The 17639-nt window shown below is 44.1% G+C and overlaps 1 long non-coding RNA gene across 2 annotated transcripts; it reads left to right on the top strand.

Annotated features, from left to right (window-relative positions):
- Positions 1-477: 477 nt before the first annotated feature.
- On the top strand, positions 478-16811 carry LOC116439246. 2 transcript variants are annotated; one of them, XR_004238106.1, is made up of 5 exons: positions 478-1622; positions 1882-1985; positions 3732-3828; positions 16109-16351; positions 16725-16811. It is a non-coding gene; the product is annotated as an uncharacterized LOC116439246 (long non-coding RNA). The 2 variants fall into 2 exon arrangements; XR_004238105.1 differs by having other exon boundaries at positions 1882-3828.
- Positions 16812-17639: the final 828 nt, after the last annotated feature.

Raw genomic sequence — 17639 nt, forward strand, 5'->3', positions numbered from 1 at the left:
CTGGGATGAGTCAATCCCTCTGTGGACCCACGCAGGCTTGTTTCTGGTGTTCTGTCTTCTTCTTTTTAGTGGTACTGAAAACTCTGGAAACAAAATTCCATCCCCTGACAGCAGGCCAATTCAGCTGCAGATTCCTTTGTGCCTCTGCCAGCAGCTCACACCAAATGCAGAGCTTGAAAGAGTGCAGCATCCAAGTCTCTGCTTCTATTTCCACTGAACTCTCTTTCGGGAGAGAGTGATTCTTCTTTCGGGATGAAATTGCTCACACTTACTCTAAGTCCAAATGATTTGTTTAGGAGTTGTCAGGGGGCTTTTGACAAAATTGATCTGGCTATTTCTGAGTTACATGGGGAGAAATATTTTTTAAAAGGAAGCTGATTATATTTTTAAGAAATATTATAAAGATCAAGCTTGTCACAGATTTAAAAAAAAGATTTTATTTTCATATATATTTGAATCTATTGTAGCTGTGTTTTTCAGAAGTTAGTGAACTAGTTAAGCCCTTGACTAGTGAACTCAAAATGAACTACAAGCACCAACATATCAGTTAAACTCATTTTTCCTTCACAAACACCATGGGAGTGAGGAATTGCAAATAAGAATGTAACCATACAGCTGGAAGCTGTATCTCAGAAGCATTTTCCCCTAGACTTGATTTCATCAGCATAATTTTAAGCTTAGCTTCAGTGACCCTGTCCACCAGCCCACACGTGTGTGACCTACTCAACCACGCTTCTTCCCAGAACATGCTTGCTCTGCCCTTTGCTGTCCCCGTGGCCCCCCACCAACATTCCCACTGACACCACGTGGTTCAGCAGCAGAGAAAAGATACAGGGACACCTTCTTTCAATGTACAGCCACAGGCTGCAAAGACACCAGTTCCCATCAGGTCTGGATTAATGATTCCTGAAGCGAGTTATTCACTCACAACTTAGCTAAGAGTGTTCAGTCAGGCTAGAAATTTTATTAATGAAAGGTTAAAATGGGAATCTTTTTCCACTAGAAAATACCAACTTGGAAAAAAAAATTGCCTGAGGGATTCATTTGGTGTGTTTAAAAATTTCAAGGAAAAAGCATTTTCAACTAGTCTTTTAGAAGCTTTTCATCAGAGTGAAAATGCATGCCAAGTACAGCAAAGGACTGGGGTTTTTTTCATACAGGTTTTAAAAGTGATTAAAATAAAATGTGTTCAGTAAAACATATTTTGGATTTTCAGATTCTTCAATTTAATTTGAGAATTAAATTCCTTTTCATTTTGGGCTGAGGAAAATAAATATTAATCAGCATGACATTTATCTTGCATGCTTAAGATATAAGACAAAAGGAGCATGCTCTGTCTCCTTCCTCTCATTTGCCAAGAACTTTTGAACTAGTCCAGTTTTTTGCAAAATAGCATGGAGAGAAAAGAAAGTTCTACTTTCTCTTGATACAGATATTGAGTGAAGCACCTGTTACTAAAATACAGAGAAGCTTCTTGCAGCTGAACCCTGCCCAGAGGAAACAAGACTTCGCTAACCATCATGAAACGTGTGAACGTGTGAATGTTCTGGGGCTGCAAGAAAGACTTCATACCCAGCTCTGATTCGGTGTGTTTGAATTAGGATGGATTTCAGGAGTTACAGGTAAGGATGACACTGCTGAAGAGATTCATTGGGAGTAATGAACTAATCAGGAAATATATATTTGGTTGACAATAGCAGCAGAATTAAAGTGCCTTTGTCTGAAGGCATGCGTTTGTAAAGAAGTTATAACCTCAGTAAATACACAGCTTCCACAAAGTAGTACATGTGACTAAGCAGTCTGTGTTGCTTTCTGTATCTGCTTTGCTTCATGGTGCTGGACAAGCTGTTTCACTTCTTTCCTTTTGGATATCTTTGTTAGGTGGTGTGGACTTCTTGCTTACATGTTTATTCAGCATCTATCACAGTAGGAGGCCCTGGATGTGACTGTAATACAAACAACACTGACAAATCTGTGTTTCCATGGTAGGCTAAAAATCTCTTCCTTCTGTACCAAATAATGGCAAGGGTAAAAGGTACTTACTTTACATCCATAGATCAAAAACCTTCCTGAGCACTTCCTGTAAAAGCTTTCCTGTAAAGTGGCACTGACTTAAATTGTGCTATGTGAATTGGCAGCCGGTTGTGGTCTGAACTTTTATCTCCTGGATGCTAATTTTGTGAACACTGTCAGTTTCTGTGGGAAGAAAGATGGTAAATCTTCTGTACACTTTCCCAAAAAAATAAGGACACATCTATTGGTTGTAATGTCCAAAGATAAAGAGTGGCAGTGATTTTTACCCAGTCCAGCTCACCAAAACCCAGCTTCTGCATTCCAAAATCGAGAAGAGCTGTTCCATGGTGGAAGACCAGTCCTTTGCATTACCTACATGAATCACTGTTTGCTGAGAAAAAGAGAGGGTATCCTCCTCCTTACAAATATACAATAGCTTTCCCTTCACTGCATTTTAGAAAAGTGCAAATACATGCTACATGTCCAAACCTTTTGTACTCAGCAGGAGAAACACAGGTACAGCTCTTGTCATGCCTTTAAACCTGGTTCCCTGGTGTTCTCAGAAGAGACTCCAGACCATGGTGTGGGTCTGCTTCCACTCACCACATTGGGCTGGCTTCCAGAAGGAGTGCTCCTCAGAGCTGGACTCCACACACGTATGCGCTGGGCTTCACACAGTACCTGTCTTCCTCTGCATTAAATTGCTCTCCGTGAAAAATATTTGGCAGTTTTTTCCTCATCAAAGTCCAGGTTTTTTGATTCCCAAATAGAAAGCAAGAATTCCCAAGGGAGTCCTTAGGCATGAATACCAGCATGATAGGTAGAAGAGCTTTGCAAGACAAGAGAAAAGGCTGTTAAGTCTCACCTTTCCTTGGTTTGGTTAAGAGCAATTTATTTCTCTGCTGTGACACTTGTTTGGGGCACATAGTGCTTTTTAAGCACAGCCATCAAGTTTTCTTAGTTTGAAGCACCTGAGTCTTGAGGGAAACATCAGTCTTCCAGGACTGCTACTGTCTCTCTTCCAAACACAGTTCAGAAAATGGATTTTTTTCATGACAATCTTCAGTAGTGTTGGAATGAAAATACTGCAGCAGCCTTTAAGCATAAACTTCAGCCTCATCTTCTTTTCAGCAAATTGAAATTCTCTTCTCATGCACTGTAACCTGTATATTACTTCTTGATCTTGATGCTGTTGCCTCTAGGCTGACGTCTTTTTAGACCCAGCCAAGGGCCCTGGACAATTGACTTCCTCCTTCCTCAACACCAAGGCTTTCTTCGTTTCCAAATAAATAGAAGAAAATACTGCCTTTTTACTGGGCTTGACTACCACCACTCCACTATCACAGAGCACAATATTTTTCCAAAGGTATGGTTATCTCTATTCCTCTGTTCCATATTTGAAGACTCTCACAGCGTTAGTCTGTCCCATGTGTTGTTCCAGACCTTCAGATATGGGATAGTAGTATTTAAAACTCCGTGCATCTCTAAAAGCACAGGTGCTCCCTCTGGACTCAGGGAGAATAGGATCACTCTCCGTCTTTCCCAAAATGTCACCACCCAAGCACACCTCTGATCTTCACAGGGAGCATGGGATGACCCTTCTGGCAAACTTCACTTTCTCTCTTAGGATGACTCTGACTGTAGATGTCCCAACATCTCCCTGCAATGTTGCTAAGAAAGGAACCACATGCTATTTTGATGATTAGATTCTATCTTAGAGTTGCAGGAAACGGCTGAAAGATCCATCTCCCTCTTGAAGCCGGATGGATGAACTGAAGCAGCAGACAGAGCCTGGAGGGAGAAAAGAAAGAACTGGTATGAATATTAATACATATAAAATATATACTATGTGATGCATCTCTCTTCTCACACATCCAATGATCATCTATCCTCCCTCACTCCCCTCCCCTCCGCTCTGCTTCACTATGTCTATGGAGTAAATGTTGGATTTACATTTTCAGTCTATTTAAATCTCTCATTTTTGCTGCAGTGTAGCAGGGGAAAAGCCTTAACTCTCTGTTTGCTATGCTGTATCTGTCAAGCAGTGGAGGAAAGCAAAGCTTTCCTCTAAGGTCTTCAAATGTTTCTGCAAACTTTTGCTCTTTAATCCTTATAGTCCCAACTGGGCAGAGGCCACTGAATCTAGCTGCACATATACTGCAATTTTATGAATCCAATACCTTTTTTCCCACCCCTTTATGTCTTTAAAATCAAATATTTACAATACTGCATGATTACCAGTTAGCAGTTCTTAGAATCTTTGCAACAGAAGTCCTTCTGCACCTCTTGGCCTCCTGCAATGCTGAAGAGAGTTAATATACTTGAACACACATTTAAAGGAAAGAGGTTCAGTGATGTAGATGAACTTGCCAGCTACTTGTCTGCGAGATCCCAAGTGGAAACAATGTGAATTTATTTTGCACTGAGCCTTCTTCCACGGGCTCTCAGGGCATGAACTGTAGACCTCAGCCTGCTCTATAGCTGTTCCTGCACTTGTAAATTCTGGGATAAATGCAAAAGCCTTCACGTTCTGCCTGAATAGAAATTTTTGGGCAAAAAGGCTTCTATGTCTGAATAGAGTGATGCATCATAAACCTGACAGTTATTTTGTTCTGTGTTTGTATTTAGGAGACCTCTTCTTGGTCATGCAATAGGACATCTGTGAGTTTTCAGGAATGGCTAGAGGAACCAGGAACAGCAAATAAGTCTGGGGCTAAAATAATTCATAGTATTCAGGTTATCCTGGATTCAGGTTTCCTTTCAGACTTGACTAAGAAAAAGATGAATCTAGTGAGAACTTCAGCATTGGCTTCCATCCTTCCTCTTCCTCTTGCAACCTTCCTTAGAAGCAACTGTATGCAAAAGGGGAGAGGACATGGGTGTGTTAGGCAGATGTGTCTTTGAAGCCAAACTGTAAGCTTTTACTGGGATTGGGGGAACATTCTATCAAGAAATCAGTAAGAGATATTACATCTTAAATTATCAAGAATGCAATAGGAAGTGTTGAATAGAGCATGCATTTTGCAGGACTGGAAAGCCTCTCATGGGCTGTGGTCAGGCACCAACACTGAACATTGTCCCAACAGTTAGCAGGGGCGCTTCAGGCACAGGCAGTCGGTCATTTATCTTTTTCCCACTTGGTATGGAAATGGGGGCAACTAAAAAAAACCTGTTCCCAATCTGGTGGACAGGGTGCTGCCAAGGAAAGGCTGATAAGTGACTAATAGTCTGACAGCTGCACCATAGCATTGTGTGACATGGTCACAACTGTATGGGTCAGTGGGAGTGGGTGGCAGGGGCAGGGGAGGAAAACAGGGACCTTGTGTGGCGACTGAGAGATCCTGCAGACCTCCTAAACTTCACTGTTGCGTTTCCCCACATATAGAGACAAAAGCAAGCCAACTACCTTGTCTCTCACCTCAGAGGAGCTTGGGCTCTGAAAGGTTGCTTCTCTCTCCATGGCACAGGGTCAGAGGAGGAGCAAGGCACTGCCAGCCAGAGTGCAGACAAAGCAGTCCTTCCTGAACAACTGCCTCAGATATCTACTTTCCATACTCGCCTGAAAGTAGAGGAAGGTGGACTCCAAATATAAGGGCTGCTGTATGATCACCTGGGAGGTAGGATCTTTGGCCTGTAGGGAAATGGGAGTAGGTCCTAAATTTTTCACTGATCTCCATCTTCCCCTTCTGCCAGAGTTTGCAGTGAAACCTTCCAGAAGGTGCTGGTTTTTGAGATGTAATTTTGGCATGCTGGGTTACATTTCACAATGATTCTTGTATTGTGGCTGTACCCAGGCTTTGCCTGCTGCATTGCAATAATCTCCTTTGCAGACATGCAAGAGCAGGTGGGTGGCAAGTCAAGTTGTGAGGCAGCCACTCACAACTAAAATATCTCACAAAATAAAATATCTCTTAGCTCATCATTCCTCATAGATCACTGCCCAATATGTGTGTGCTGAGTGTGGAATGGGCTTTCTGTGCACCACTGTAGGATAGGGCATGTACTTCACCAAGGCCTTAAGGTTTGCCTTCACAAGCAAGGTGAATTGTGGAGTGGGAGGAGGAAGAGGGTGAATTAAGGTTCCCCAAACAGGCTTAGGCCTAAGTGTTTGCTAACAAGCGAGTGCTTAACTTGGCAACACTAATAACACTTTTTTATGGTAGGTTTATACATGAGCAAGAGGGAAGATGAATCACATTGCAGAAATAAAGTCAAGCACTCAACGATGTTGAGAATTGGCTTGGCTGGTTAGGGAAATAAAGGGCCCTTCAATCAGGGAGCAGAGAGCTAATTGTCTCATTAGCTTATCTGCCTGGGTTGTATTCCCCTGAGGACAGGGTGGGAGATGGAAAGGAGACAAATGAAATAAATGAAGCAGTCCTCTGGGAGGAGGATTCTCCACAAGAGCAAGGGCTGGTGGCTGTACTGCAGCATGCCTGGCTGCAATGGCTCCAGGCCTTGGCTGTTTCTAGAGGTGAACCTTGGAAGCTGTTGGGAAATACCCTGGAACAAAAGAGCTGGGGAGGGGTAAAGGAGCATGACTAGGGAGAACTCTTCTCTCTCTGCTGCAGGCTTCCCTGCCCCACTCTTTCCGCGTGTGGTTTTAGCACCTTAACATCATAGTTTTTGTATTGAGAAGTATTTAGCAGACTCGAGAGATCAAGCTAAAAGTAATATCTCTGGAATAACCCCAGAACCTCTTGGCAAAGCCACTGGGATCAACTTGCACTGCCATATAGCATCCTGGGAACAATAGTACCTGTGTGATATTTCCATAATTCAATATACAGCGTTAGGGTTTGCCATTCATATTGTGCTTGATCCTGCAAGGTGTTCTAACACTACTTTATATGGGGGAACAATGTAACACAAGGGGCCTTTCCATCAATTTTAAAGTAAGATCTTTGCAGAAGCAAGTTTATGTTCAGCGAGACATAGCTTCTCTGTTTTTTCATGTCTACAAATCTACTTGAATGCTTCAAATGACTTCTGGCTTTTTTTTTTCTTTTTATTTTTTTTCCTCTTGGAAAGGGAGTATTTCTAGGGTTGCTTCAGAGCTTCCAGAGAAGGTGTTGGATGCTGAATCACAAGATTTATTCTGCCACTAGAACTAGCAGCAGTGTCTTTTGGAATAGCTGCTCTTGTGAAACTTCCTTGCAAATGCTCTGTTAAAACTGGAGGGAAGTGAATTTCAAGGACTGTGCTGTTCTGCCTACAAGCCCTGGGGCTTTGGGAAGAGGAGTTATCAGGAGATTCATTCTAATACAGACCTTCACCCGGCTTGGGATGTTTGCTGAATACCAGCCTGCTGAATTTAAGCTTGCTCCTGAGATAATATGGCATTAGTCCCTGTGGGTACCATCTCATAAACTTATAGGGAAATACAGAAATAAAAGGAACTCTTGTAGATACCAATAACTGTGAGTCAGGCTTTCTATGAGTCAACGGATGCTGACTGCTGAGATAATTCTCTGACCTACATGTTTGCTGTGGAACCTGGAACTGCATCCAAGACTCCTGGTATTATCCACCATAATCATTAAACAGCCCAAGATCATCCTCAAATGAATGAAGATGTGGCTTCCTAAACCCTGGACTTAGTGATGTCTTGTAGTGTTGCATTGCTGAAATATCAGCAGGAGAAGGATTGTCTTCAAAACATGACTTGATTACAAAAAGAAAAACACCTATGAAAGAATTTATGCTATTTCTGGTTTGAAATACTTTCCTGGTTTGGCTTTTAAATAGCTAAGAAACCAAACTATTTCCCTTGATAAAACCTGATAAACTGCTTATTTGATGTGAAATCTGGTGTTCTGTTATGGGATGGCAGGTGTAAGGTGGGGATCCATTCAAATCTGACGCTGCTCACAGCAGGAGCTCGTTTGACATCTAATTCCATCTCATTCCTGTTATGTGTGATCTACTGGTTTGATCAAGTCTGTAAAAGGCTTCCAGCCTTTTAAGAGCTGGTTGCAAAAAAATCCATCCAGAGATTGGACAGTGCTTAAAAATGTGACTATGGCCTCAAAGAAAAAATCCTTTAGGACAAGGGCTTCTTGGGAGATTTTCTCAGGGATGTCATCTTCAGTCATTTTGCTTACTGGGATCTGGTGTTTATGAAAATTATGTTTTGAAAACCACGGTGCCCATCCTGTGGATGTCCCTGGAATGGAAGGGATGTCCACAAGGGAAGCTAGTGAGCAGTAACTGCGTTGCCCTCTCTTCCCATGCTGACAGCCTCTTAGAGGGATACATACCTGTTTCTATGCCATCTGCCATTTTCACTGTTTTCTCCCTACTCATGTATGTGTCTGTTTCTGTCTCTCTAAATCCCTTTGCCTTTTCCAAAGAGGAAAATGTCATTATAACAGGGTGTGTGGGGGTAATACAGGCTTTTGGAGTCTGCAACCATATTGGGCTGTCATCCAGCCCACCACTGATCTCAGAGGGAACGAATTCACCATCTGTAGAGAGTCCGTGTCTCACTGCAGCCATCTGTTAAGCTCCTCAGCCCACTTGCACTCTGAACAATGGCAGTGCACTTCAGAAAACCTGTAGGGGATCGTCCCTCCCTCCTCCGGGTGACAGTGCACTCCTCTGAAGATGAGTATCTGTGATTCTGCCAGACACGCAGATTTTTGCGGCAGAAAAAGTATTTGTGGTCCCAATCTGAGCATTGTAAAGAGCCTGAAGAGCTGGGCATAGATACCTTGAGGATACTGAGTCTCTGGGACTACTAACTTTGTCATCATCTTGGAAGGAGTAAGATCTTGTAACCTGCTCAGCTTACCATGCATGGTTCTCCTCAACATTCTGTTTGAGCAGGACAAAAAAACATGAGTACCACCAACATCAGCAAAGGTCCAGCTCTCCTTTACCGGGAGAAGACACCACAGATGAAATCTTGGCAGCACTGTGCTGTTGACTTCACAGTGAAACTGATGCACAGGCCCTGCCTACTCTGTTATTCTGGTCCATGCTTCAATGGGAATCATTTATCAATCAGTCTCTTCATTCCTGCAAGCACACCTATTTACCTCTCATGCTGTAAACTGCCAGGCAGCAGGGTGTAAGTACTCGGTGATCTCCAGTGTCACACAGGCAATCTAGATACTATCCCTATTAAAAGGCTTAGTCTGCCACAAGTTTATGAAACCAGGCTATTTTTTCTGAGGCTCTTCATTAAGGGTTGACTTAATTCAGGCATGTCTTTTCAAATTCATTAGTGCACTGACCAGTCAACTGCTTTGCCTTCATGGAGCTAAATCAGAAATTTGCTCTATCTGGTGATGGCTTCTATCCAAAGGCAAGGACTTCATCTGGGCCTGACACCAGAAAGCTGAAACACCTTCAGACAGGGCTGCCTAATTCCCCTACTCCTACGTGTCTTCTTGGCTTACCTCAGCTGCCTCTTAAGAGCTGCTGCCACTTCTAAAACCACGTGATCCCTGGGTTTTCAGGGTGTTCCCAGATTTGCTAGGTAATTCCTGTCTTCCTCCACCCACACGCACATTACTTGCCAGACTCTGAAGGAAAGAAGGAAAACTTCTCAATTAACATTTAAGAGAGACACTTGCCTTTATTTCACTAGAACAGGGATTTGCTCTTTTTGCCGTTGTTCCACCACCTCTGTCCTTTGGTGGAATCCGTGTGGGAAGAATCTCTCTTTTGTATCAGCTCACCTGCTGCTACCTAACCTTTGCAATCTTCACAGCAGCCCCAGGGCAGCTGTCTTTCCAAATTCTGGTTTGGGAAATGAAGTCCTCACAGAAGATAACAGAGGGGAAAGAACTCAGATATGAGCTGAAACAGGGAAGGAAAATCTGTTGCCAGCCAGGAACAGGGCTTTGCTTGCAAAGGGGAGGGTGCCCTGATAGAGATGTCTTCTGCCACTAAATGCTACTGTAAACAGGGAAGTTTACAGTCAAAATGTTCTGTCAAAGAGCTGTCAGGGAGTCAGACAAATATTTAAAGAAGCAGATTTCCTCCTGAGGGTGAAGAAACACAGCTCAGCACTTGACAGTACAGCTTGGTAGCTCCCAGCCCTGGGGACAAATATGCTTGTGGACCCTGTATCCAAAGGTCAGTGAGAGAGGGAAAGGAGGTGAAAACAAGGAAAATAGCCAAATAATGCCTACATCCGAGCAATTATGCATGGAAAAGAGTCCTATAGCTATGGTGGCTCTTCATAGAAACAGGTCCTTCTCTCTACAGTCTTCCTGGGGATATGTGCAAGTAGAAGATCATCTCCTCTGCCAGCCACCCTCTGCAGGGAGGCAAAGTTACATGCAGAGGTGAACCCAGAGGACCCTTGGACATGCATCATTGCCTTGGGAAGTACTCAAAGATGTTCCCACCGATTTACATGGAGATTTTTCCCAAGCCAGACACTGAAACTGGTTCATACACATGAACATGCACTCTGAAGGGGTCTCTTTCTGTAGAGTAAGCAGCTTTGTGTAAACAAAGGGGCAACATCTAAAACCTCCTAAGGAAATGTATTTCTAAACTTATCTGAGCAAGCAGGACAAAACCATTGGTCTTAACAGATCTGCCAGGTAAGCAAATTGCCCTGTATTTGATAAGCAGCTCATGCAGCCTAAGGAGATGAAATCCAGGTCAAAGCCACACCTATGCCCCTGGCTCAGAGGTGCTAGTCTAACTCTTGTCTACTTGGGACACTGGGGTGTGACCCAACCAACCAGCTATCCTGGGAAGTGATGAAAGGATGCTCACATGCTCTGCAAATGCCTTTCTGCATGAGATTTCCCTTCCCCCAGACATTTACTTGAACCTCACGCTTTCCCCAGCCCTTGCAAGAAAAACACAGTTGTGAGCCTGGGCTCTCTCCTCTGTAAGCATGGGCTCTGGAAAATTTAAATATTGTCCCCTTTGGCTATGCTGTCTGTGGGGATTAGTAATCTTCTCCCTTCCCCGCCTCCCCCCATGTGAGAGACTGGTGCTCCAGCTCCTTTCCAAGCCACTGACCTAGTTCTCCCTGTCCCCAGGGACAGGCTACGCATCCAGGTCTATCCTGTGCCAAGGGCTGGGCCAGCACAGGGGCAGGACGGATGCTGCCTGTGGATTGGTAACGCAGGCAGCAGCAGCAGCAACAGCAGCAGCAGCACAGTGCACACAGATTGAAAGTGGATTTGAATATGGGCTCTTGAAAAATATGAGATAGCGCACAATATGTTTTCCTCGGTGCTGTAATGTATTTCAAACAGCTCACTTCCATCTCCTGCACTTTAATTAGCATGAAAATTGGCCAGTTCCACAATCCCTTTAAATACATTCAGTGCGTTACCAAATATATTTCAAAAGCAGTTACATACAGGGAGGCCAGGGCCTGGGGGGTGGGACACAAAGCACTCCCCATTTTGATCTAACTCATTACTAACCTGTTTTGTAGCCTCTGAGAAAGCAGGCTAGTGGGTTCAGGTTCAGTTTTTGGTGGGCAAATGTCACCAGGGAAAACCTAAGTACATCAAACTACCTTTGGCTGCTGGACTGAGGGGCTGCAATAAGAAGGCAGGAAAAAACCAAAACTGTTTGCATCCTGCTCTTTCCCTAACACGAGGGAAGACCATGGAAGAAGCTGCCAGGATACTCTGGTTCTGTGGATAGGTTCCTCCGTGATCCCCCAGCTATCACTCCAGGCAGCAGGATGATCTCCAGAATATATCTATCTGCTAGAATCAAAATGACAGACTGCTGCGGGAAGGAATTGTTCGTCAAATGTATTCTTGGGTTTTGTTAGGTAGTGAAAAACAATGTATCTTGTCTTACCCAGACTCATCTCCAGGATTACAATTTCCGATGTCTCTAAAATGGCTGGTAGGTGGTTCACACACATTTTCCCCCCATATATTGTGCCCCCCATCTTGCTGGCTTCCCCAGAGTGGGCGCTACAATGTGAACTGAGGTTCCTGGGTTTGCCCCACAAATGTGGCTGTGCTGACACAACTGGGAGGAGCAGCACAGGGCTGGGAGGCCAGGAAGGTATGGCAGCCATCACAGCAGCTGGGAGATGCTCTGCCTAAATATTTTGTGATGGCATTCAGTCACATGGTTTGTAGCTGGGTTCCCCTTTCTTTGTGGTTCTCTAGAGACACCACTTCTGCCTGTGGATAAAATCCATTATTGCCTGTGCCTTTTCAAACATGCTCCAGGCTCTAGTTTGCAGTCACTCTCCATCTTTGGGCCATCTCTTGCTTTTCCCCCTCCATGCACTCCAGAAACCCCTATGCTAGTAATTTTTACCACCAGACCCTATTTTCCTCCTTTCTCAACCCATAGTGTTGCACAGGATGTCAGTGGCTGGCCTTGCCCCAGCTCATGAGAGGCTGAGAGGGATCCCTGATCCCCCCAAGGACTGGAGAGAGGACCTGGCTGGGCATGCTGTGGGCACTGTCCCCTCAATTGCATGTGGTGAGGAACACAGGCAGTAAGGACGAGGACAGACTTTATCCCGCCAGCTAGAAATTGTTCTCCCCAGTCTCCACCTGGCACTGCCAAGGAGGAGAGAAAGAGATGGGGAAAGGGAGAGATGTCTCAGGACACTTCCTGAAGCTGCTGGCCCATGTCCCTGGTCAGACATGAATTTCCGGTAGGCTATGGGGTTGCCACAGCAATTCCCTCCTGTATTTTCCCAGTGCTTTCAGAGGTCAAGGATGACTGAATTTATGTTTTCTTGGGATGGTGGGAGAAGACAGAATTTTGGGAGTCTTGAGGAGGAGCTGCAACTCCCTGGTAGCATCACTATATGCAAATGCAGGTAATTTCATGGAAATGTATGTAATTTTATGCAGATTTAAAAGCTATTGACTTTCTGTCACAAGATGTTGGCAGCTATGGTATTTGTTTGAGTCTTTTTCTTTCCCTTTTGAGCCTTTTTTTTCCTTTTGGAACTTAAAAGAATTAAATATTCATAGAAACATTTCTATGAGTCACAGGGAGATAGTACATCAAGCTGAAAAGTTCAGATGTGTATCCAGACTTCCTCAAAGTGCTTTGGGATAGGAAGTGGGATCTGAGAGCGGGCAGTTTTCAGATGCTGTCTGCAGAAAAGCCTTTTCCACCAGAACTTAAATTTGGGCTTATGGTGACCCAGCAACTTTTCTAAGAATAAATACGGCTTGTTCTTGTTTAGTCAGAAAGAATCAGAGAAAATGTAAGTGGAAAAGCAAAGGAGAGGTTGCTCCAGCTTTTAGCACAGAAGCAAGTCACAGGCAGTGAGTGTTTTGCCGTTGCTTTCTGCAGCTTTCTTTGTATTGCCTGGAGCTGGAGGTTCTTGCTTTTAAGACTCAGGACAGTGGATAAAAGATCAGAAAGGACTTGATCACCCATGAACAAAACAGGTGTCAAAGCAGAGACTGCATTCCTTTTTTATTTTATCCCTGATGTATTTCCAGGGGTACATTCCCTTCTCTGGAAGCTATTGGGTAAAGACCTGGACTTCTAAATAAGTATTTTAGGATAGGTGGCTTTTTGCAGTTTTCGATGACTTACAAAGCTACGGCAGCTGCTTGTTGGACCACTGCTCACCCTGTGGCAGAGAGATGGACTAGATGGTTCCCCACTTACAGGGCGTTCTCCAAGAAATCACAGGGGCCTCAGGGAGTCACTTGCTTACTTAGGTGGAAAGGCCTGAATTTTATGGTCTTACAGGCTTAATGCAAAAGTCATGTATCTTTAAGAGGTGGTTTGAGAACGGCTAACATAAATTCTCTGAAATAGCAGTAATAGAAAGGAGGTCTTTGCAGCTGGCTGAATTGATATGAGTTAATTTGTTCCCATCTAAATGTTTGTTTTTAACGATGCTGGAGATATTATTCTGTTTTAAGACTAAAGTATTAAGCAAGGTTAGAAGTCTTGCCTGAATTAGTGTTTATCTGCTAACTAAACCTAATGAAAAGTAAATCATGTACAGCCAGACCTTAATAAAGCCTGGGCTCACTATATCCTTCTACCCTTGGTTAGAGTATCATGTATTGTCTGGCATAAACCTTGAGCTTAAACAACAGGAAAGATTTTGTTGCTTTCTTATTGTCTTGATTCGAGAGGTGTCTAACCACAGACTCTGTAACATTTGTCCTCTTCTGACTCCCTAGCTGGTGAGACTTTTTAACAAGTCAGGGAATTTGCATCTTGTAGTGGATTGACCCTGGCTGGATGCCAGGCACCCACCAAAGCTACTCCACTACTCTCCTGCACAACTGGAAAGAACAGGGGAAAAAAAATATACCAAAGGTCCTTGAGCTAAGGAAAAGGAGAGATCACTCACTAACTACACACAGCTGAAGTTGAGGATATTAATTAAATTTATTGCTAACGAAATCAGAGCAGGATAATGAGAAGTAAAATAATCCATTAAAATCACCTTTCCTTTCATCCCTCCATCCTTCCCAGGCTCCATCTCCTGCCCCTCAGTGGCACAGGAAGACAGGGAATGGGCTTATAGACAGTTCACCACATGCTGTTTCTGCTGCTGCCCAGGGAGAGGAGTCCTTCCCCTGCTCCAGCATGGGGTCTTGGGGTCTCACAGGAGATACCTCCATGACCTTCTTCAATGTGAGTTCATCCCACAGGCAACAGTTCTTCATGAACTGCTCCAACATGGGTCACTTTTCCATGGGTTGAGTCCTTCAAGAAACAGCCTGCTCCAGTGTGGGTCCCCCACAGGGTCACGAGTCCTACCAGCAAATATGCTCCAGTGTGGGCTCCTCTCTGCAGGTCGCTGCCAGGGGCCTGCTCCAGCGTGGGCATCTCACAGGGTCACTGCCTCCTCTCAGGCATCCACCTGCTCCAGCATGGGGCTCCTCCACAGGCTGCAGGTGGATCTCTGCGCTTCCACTGACCTCCATGGGCTGCAGGGGCACGGCTGCTTCGCCATGGTCTGCACCACAGGATGCAGGGGAATCTCAGCTCCAGCACTTGGAGCACCTCCTCCTCTCCTTCTGCACTGACCTTGGTGTCTGCAGGGATGATTGTCTCCCATATTCTCACTCTGGTCTCCTCTGAGTGAAATCACAGCTGCACAAACCCATTTTTTTTAATCTCCTTAAGTATGTTGCAAAGGCATTACCAGCATCTCTGGTCCATCCTGGAGCCAGCTGGCATTGGCTCTGCCGGACAAGGGGGAAGCTTCTGGCAGCTTCTCACAGAAGCCATCCCTGTAGACCCTGCTCCGCTACCCAAACCTGACCACACAAACCCAATTCACACCTGGATCTGAACTTGAGACATTCTGATGCTTGGGGCAGAGAGGTCTGTGGTGAATGACATCCTGGGTGGTGTGAACTGCTAAGTTTGGATTGAGGTTTTTGCCTTGTATTTCAAACATGGCAAGGCTTAAATGGCTCAGCCTCTGCTTTAGGATGGAGGAAATTCCTTATTGTTTAACTTTACAATAGACAGAAAATGTGCTAGCCATGAAAAACCTACCTTTTATAAAAGCTGCAGTGTTTTATTTTTTATGTCTCCATTGCCATGGAAGTTGCCACAGAATTGACCTCCTGTCTCTGAATTGTTCTTTGTTTCAGTTCCATTTTTTAAAATACATTTTCTGCCATCAAAAAAAAAAGCTAGAAACAAGTATTGGAATATCAGTTGAAATAACTCTCTACTTCAGGATTTTCCAGAATACAGCTTCAGAAACAGCAGCTCTGAATGACCTGACTCTCCTCACCTACCCTAACAAAGGGCTAATTCTGAAACGTGCTAATGTCATCTTCAACAGCTATTTTGCTTCTGATATTTTTTTGGTATAAGTGTCATTAAATCCTTTCTCTTCTTTTTGAGGCTAGCTGCAGCTGCCCATTTCCATTTATGGAAACTCCTCGCTTCCTACCATCCTGTCACACAATTCGAAAAATTAAATAAATCTAGTGCCATCTTGAAAATGTAAGGACTACGTTTATCAATTATCTAGCCAGGCTATCTTAGTGCGCCTTATATGTCCCAAAGGTTTTGTGTGGTGTTTTTATACATGTGATTAACATTCAGAAACTCCCATACACTGAACTTATTTGAATGCAATTGTCATCCCCTTGAAAAAACTTTCTTTTTTTTTTTCTCAAAACATTTATAGTTGTCCTGGTTCTATATATGCAGCAACAGAAGAGGTATCTCTGTCCCGTCTTCCTGATACAAGTCAAAACCCAGACCTCCTCCCAGAGCTCCACTTTGGACACAGAATATCTCTCAGGAGAAGAAAAGCCTTTACACCTGTATGGCTAGTCATTTCTTGGGGCAGGCTAGCACAGAATACACCTGCAAGAGACAGGATCCCCCACACTGCAGAGAAGTTCAGAAGACGCCATCAAAAGGAAAGGTAACAGCCAAAATAAAACCCGCACGCTCTGTGATAAGGGCTGCTTGAAGCAGAAATGTCAGGGGGTTTGGCTGGGTTTTTTTTACCACTGTTCCTCTTGTCTGTATTTGAATATATGTTAGTGAATGTGGGTTATTTGTTTTAAAGTCTCTTTTCTTCCTTATCAAAGGCTGTCTTCTGACTTCACTCTGTGTTTTGCTGGAAAGATGCATTTAGTAATGTAAATGTGATTCTTCCCTGTGGCAGCTGCAAAGAGTGGCACAATTCTGTCTGTGCTTGCATTAGCAGCACATATTTGCACAGAAAGAGCACAACTGATGGATGGGAGGGATGGCTCAGGGATTTTTACTGTGTTGTGCCCCCATCTTTTCAGCTCCAGGACATCAGTCTGCACCCAGTCCTGGATGAGTTCCAGTGTCCAACTAGAGGAGCAGAGCAGGACAGCCCAAAGCTGGCCGTGGCAGGTGAGCAGAACATAAGAATTTGATTGGCCTACTGAGCCTTCACAAGCTTGCAAGCATTTCTCTTTCCTAAGTGTTGGTATGAACAGTTCAACGCAATGCTAAATTCCTCCCTTGCATGTAGTTCCTTGGCATGCAATGAGCTAATGGAATTTAAATGATGGACCCCGCCTATCAATCAATTTTTGAAGCCTTATCTGTTTGTTCTCTGCAGTGATTCTTTAAAAAAACCAGACCTGTCAGGCCTCACAGGTCTGGAGAAGACTCCTCTGTCCATGCCCATTGCTTGGCACTCCCCAGTTTGTCCCGTATCTCAGGTGCTTCCAGTACAGCATCCTGCAACCTCACCATGGGTTTTCTCGCTGGAATAAGCTGGATTCACTTCAGGGGACTGGGGAGCAGGATGGAGTGTTCCTTGTGTTGTGCCATTAGGATGCACAGTTCCAAATATGTGGTCCTGCTGTACCATTGTGAGACTTTCTACGGAGCCACATTAAGTGGGAACGGTAGGCCCTATGAAAGATACAAGAAACCCTGTGAGAACCAGAGATTGAAGGGGTTAAAATTCCCTAGTGCAATTTCTCTGCTTCTTTTTCACAAGGGAAATCAAAGCCCCTGGGGTTTTTTCAAGGCCTACACCTGACTGTAAGAATTACGGGGGTTTTGTTTTCCCTCCAGTGGGGGAATGGAAACCATAGTATGAACCTATGATTAATCACAACAAACCAGCAGCTCATGGCTAGAATACTAACTATGGAATACACAAGCAATGCTTTTGTGATCAATCTGCAAGGGTGGTTTTTTAAAGGGAAAAAAAAAAAAAAAGC

The sequence above is a fragment of the Corvus moneduloides genome, chromosome 2 (genome assembly GCF_009650955.1).
Source record: "Corvus moneduloides isolate bCorMon1 chromosome 2, bCorMon1.pri, whole genome shotgun sequence".
NCBI lineage: Eukaryota > Metazoa > Chordata > Aves > Passeriformes > Corvidae > Corvus > Corvus moneduloides.